The following is a 5,045-nucleotide window of genomic DNA, read 5'->3' on the forward strand; positions in this document are numbered from 1 at the left end:
GAGGAAACGGAGTGCATGAAGGGAAACTTAATCATTTTACAATTACACAGCTCAGCTGAGAATAAGCTCTGCGTGATCACAGGATGACAACCTGGAATACTGAGGTCGCCACAGAGTGTGGCTATCGCATTGGAGGAGAAGGGGGTGGAGAGATTGTGGGTGCATGCGTGTGCTTAGCAGAAAGGTTAGGTCCTCTCCCATCATTGAAGGAAATCAATAGATGAGCCCCAAAATAAACGTGAGACACAAGCATGTTCTTTCACAGGAGGCAAACACCAAGAGACACAGTGACAGCCGCAAGGACCAAGGGTGGAATAAGGAAGCCGCTTTCACCACAAACCAGGCAGTAATGCTGGCTCTTAAAAGCTTTGCAAGCAGTGATTCTTGCCCTTTTGGCCAAGACCAAGTGTAGTACCTGTTCTTAGCCGTTTAAAAATTTTACATATACAAGTGCAATAAAAATTACAAGTAAAGCCTTAAAAAAATGTAGAAAGTTACGTTTTAAATAGCAACAAATAATTTGGGTGTTGATGTGTAAAACAGAGCAGGGCTACTGGGCTTAACTGGAAATTGAAGCAGATGCAGCTTATAAAATTTCAATAATTAGTTTCTGAAATTTTATTTTAAAAAATAATTGTGAGTAGAGGACACGTTGCTTTTTGTTTTGCTGGTAGTTTTCACTACACACAGGCTGCAATTTGGGAATTGCAGAAAGAGACTGAGCTGACCAACTTAGAGCTGTGTCAAGAAAAGTTTCCATTAGGTCCTAAAGTCCCCAGAGGCTAGAGGCTAGGGAGGGCCTGCTACAGGGGCCAGCTGGTTGGACACGGCCTGAGCCCCCACACTCGCCCCCAGATGCTGTGGTTCTGCTGCAAAACCAGACCCTCGTTTCCAGCATCCTCTCTTTCCATGAGCAATACCGTAAGCCTTGAGCAGAACAAGAGCCGCGTGCACAGACATGGTGTCATCTCATGATTTCCACCTCCTGAACCATGTGTGGGCACTGACGGCAGACTGGAAAGCGGAAAGCTGCGGGATGTAGTCCTTGCATGGACCCCATGGCCAGGACTACCTCAGAACTTCTGAGGGTTATGTTCCAAGTTCATTCCTGCCCCTGCTCAGGCCCCAAATCTGCCTGCATCTGCAAAGCCCTAGAGCTTAGACCTAAATAAGTGGCTCCTGCTCCCACCAGGCCAGGCCAGTTAGGAGAGAGGGTCAAAGTCATAGGTCACAGAGTGATGCAAAGGATGATGAGATCAGGCAGTGGGGCTTCAGTCTGGGGGCTTCCACAGTGGTCCCAGCCTGTAGCCATTGCCTCTGCACCTAGCCAATGCACCACCAGCCCCCAAGACTTCCCTAGAGGCAGAGGAGGTGGTGATAAGGGGACGCTGTGAGGGGTCTTCTGGTCACCTTGCCTTTCTGTGGCCTTTTCCCCTCTTCCCAGTGGAGCAAATTGTTTCCCTGTAGGAGAAGAAAAACTGGACGCCTGTAACCCATGGCAGATGAACAAGAGAAAAACAGAAGTTTATTAATCCACACACCTCATGCGTGGGTGGCAAACTCCAGGGGAAGATGCACAAATCTGCAGGAGGTGGCCCAGAACCCTAGCTTATCTTCAACTAAAACAAAGAAAGAAGGTGGGGGTGGCCAGCAACGGGGAGGTGACCAGAAAGGCAGGTGACCAAGGCCACAACTTGCTGTGGGCTTGTAATAGAGCTTTCTCCTCAACAAGTGTCTCTTGTAACTGAGTTTCCCTCTTCTTCCTGGATCCCAGAGGAGACACCCGGCAGGTAGAGATTCCTTCACAGAGGTAAAGTCCCCTTCCAAAAGGGCGACTTCTTAGAGTTTCTCCTGCAGCTGCCATTCCTCAGAATCCTTGTTCAATGAGGCACACTCTGGGATGGGGCCTTCTCTCTCCTGAAGGTCCCACGGGAAGGCCTGGGCTGGGTACCAGACTCTCTTCCAAGCCAAACAACCTATCACCTGGAAACACCCACTTTTAACCACAAGTGATGAGAAATGCTTTATTCTCTATTTGGATATTTTTAAGTGCCTCTGTACAACTGTCTCTGTCACCAAGCCAGTTCCACTGATCAGAGCACTTCAGGGGACATCAGGTCGGGGATCCCCAACCCCCGGGTCATGGACCAGTACTGGTCTGTTGCCTGTAAGGAACTGGGCCACACAGCAGGTGAGTGACAGGTGAGTGAACAAAGCTTCATCTGTATTTCCAGCTGTTCCCCATTGCCCATGTTACCACCTGAGCTCTCTCCTCTCAGAGTAGTGGTGGCATTAGATTCTCATGGGAGCACAAACTCTATTGTGAACTGTGCACAGGAAGGATCTAAGTTGCATGCTCCTTATGAGAACCTAATGCCTGATGATCTGTCACTGTCTCTCATCACCCTCAGATGGGACCCTCTAGTTGCAGAAAAACAAGCTCAGAGTTCCCACTGATTCTACATGAGATGACTTGTATAATTATATTATAATGTAATAACAATAGAAATAAAGTACACAATAAAGATAATGTGCTTGAATCATCCTGAAACCATCCCCCCACCACCAGGTCCATAGAAAAATTGTCTTCCATGAAACTGGTCCCTGGTGCCACAAAGCTTGGGGACCACTGCTTTAGGGTGGAGAGCACCGTGCAATCCACATGTGCCATGGGCTCCACAATCCACCCGACGCAATGCTGCTTTTAGGAGTCCAGCAAACATCTACAAAGCATCTGCCACACACCAGGTGCTACACCTGGTACTTGGGTTGCAGAAATGAACAGAACATGACACTCACCTACCGAGAGGTTGAAGGGAGCTGAGGGCAACGGGTCATAATAAAGCAAGTAACCTAGAGCCACAGGTCTACAGCAGGGCTGGAGCAGGAGATTCTGTGGCACCAAGGAGGTCACCAATGCCCCTTCGGTGGGACTTATCTAGGAGCTGACAGAGTTTTCGGCAGTGGCCACGGCTCATTCCTCACCCCACCAGTGTCACAGGTTCTCGGTCTGAGGGCAACCGAGACAGCCCTGCTGGATTCGCTGAACTCACAGGCACTTCCCAGACATGCACTCAGCAGTGCCACTTTAGAGCACCCAGTGTCTGCTCAGATGCTGAGTCCCTGAACAGGAAAGCCTCTTACTTGTCTCTGTAAACCAAACATGCTCTCAGCAAACTGCAAACCTTAGGAATGTTTGTTGAATAAATAAAATTAAAATAAAACGAACCATAGGCCATAAGCTACACGAGGCAGGGAGCAAGGTGGCTCCTGCAGCACAGAGTTGTGTAAATCAGCATGGCCCGAGCTTCCTGACACAGACAGGGAACGAGGAGAGAAAACAGAGCGGGAGGAACTGAGAAAAGGCTAGGAGGTGAGGGAGGAGGTGAAGGGGAGACGAGAAGGGACACTGTAGGGAGGCTGCCAGGCAGATGAAGGGTGAAACACGAGTCGGGAGCAGTTCACACCATTTGTGTCTCTGTTTCCAGCCCTCATTTTCCGGTGAACAAAATGTGAATATTTTCCACATTTAGTGTCACAGAGAGGCGTTGTAAGAGGTTGCAAGTTCAGGCTTAATACAGAATTTTAATGAGATGCATACCCACTTCTCTTCACTGGCTCATTTTGTCCTGCTTAGGGCTCCACAGAGCATGTCGCAGGGGAGATGCATGGTAGCTCATCTTTTTCCATTTAGAAAACTCAGTGCCAGTGGTGCTGGCAAGTCCCGTGAACTTGGACAAACATATCATGAATCTCCATTGTTCTTGGCTTCTAAGACCTCTCTCCCGACCCATGATTTGCTGCTGCAATATTACTATGCTAATGATGAAGGAAGACACTGAAATACGGACTTGGCACAAAGATGCTCAGATACACAAACTGCCTTAAAAACTGTGAAGACCCTTACAGACCACTAGGGGTAGATGGAAAGACTTTAAGTATTATTATTTTCCAAGCTTGTACTTTCACACTTCATAAAGTGCTTTCATGAATATTGTCTTTGCATAATGATGTAATGGGCACTTTTCCCACTTTGTGGGTTATGGAGGGACTTATCCGCAGTCACCTGGCAAATGGGGCCTCAAGCCAAGCTTCCTTCTGCCAAATCTGGGCTCTTTGAAACATGGAGTCACCGTGTGGTGGGTGGCGGCTGCCTTGGTTCAGCCCTGGAACTGCAAAGCTAGAGGAGACAGCTGGGCAGGAATGCATCTGGTGACTCCTCCTGGCACAGAGAGGACAGAGAGGAGCAGTGGAAGGCGTTGGGAGTGGGAAGGGGCTGTGACCTGCCATGCAGCCTGGGTTCTAATCCCCTCGGGACAGAGAAGAGCAGTGGAAGGCGTTGGGAGTGGGAAGGGGCTGCGGCCAGCCATGCAGCCTGGGTTCTAATCCCCTCGGGACAGAGAGGAGCAGTGGAAGGCGTTGGGAGTGGGAAGGGGCTGCGGCCTGCCACGCAGCCTGGGTGCTAATCCGCTCGGGACAGAGAGGAGCAGTGGAAGGCGTTGGGAGTGGGAAGGGGCTGCCGCCTGCCATGCAGCCTGGGTGCTAATCCCCTCGTTCGGCCCCCTGTGACATGGAGTCACTGCTTAGAGGCATTTCCATGTTTCACCTGTCTGGAGCCTCAGAGGGTTTTCTATGTCCTGAACCTGCTCGGTGTCATCTGGATGTCAGGGCTTTTCCACAGAGACCGACTGACATGCTTACATAACTCTCTCCAGGGGATACTGGACAGCACAAGCCACCCCTCCCACCTCCTCCGAGCATTGACGGAACCATCAGGATCAGGAGCGAGGGAGCAGCAAGAAGCCAGGAGTTACTGCCTGGCCAGGAGCAGGGGGCAGGCAGGGGCGAGGGCACTCCAGGGCCACTCATGCTGCACCCGGAACCTTGTGGCTCTGGAGGGCAGCCCTGTGTGACTTTGTGCATCCCATTGCTCAAAGCACCAACTGCATGTATTTTTAAGGGGAATTTCCACACCCAGCAACAAACCCATGATCAGAAAGACATGTGGCCATCCCTCCAATGAGGAGGTTTACTAGGAAGTGGGA

This window comes from Pan paniscus, chromosome 7, assembly GCF_029289425.2.
Source record: "Pan paniscus chromosome 7, NHGRI_mPanPan1-v2.0_pri, whole genome shotgun sequence".
Taxonomy (NCBI): Eukaryota; Metazoa; Chordata; class Mammalia; order Primates; family Hominidae; genus Pan; species Pan paniscus.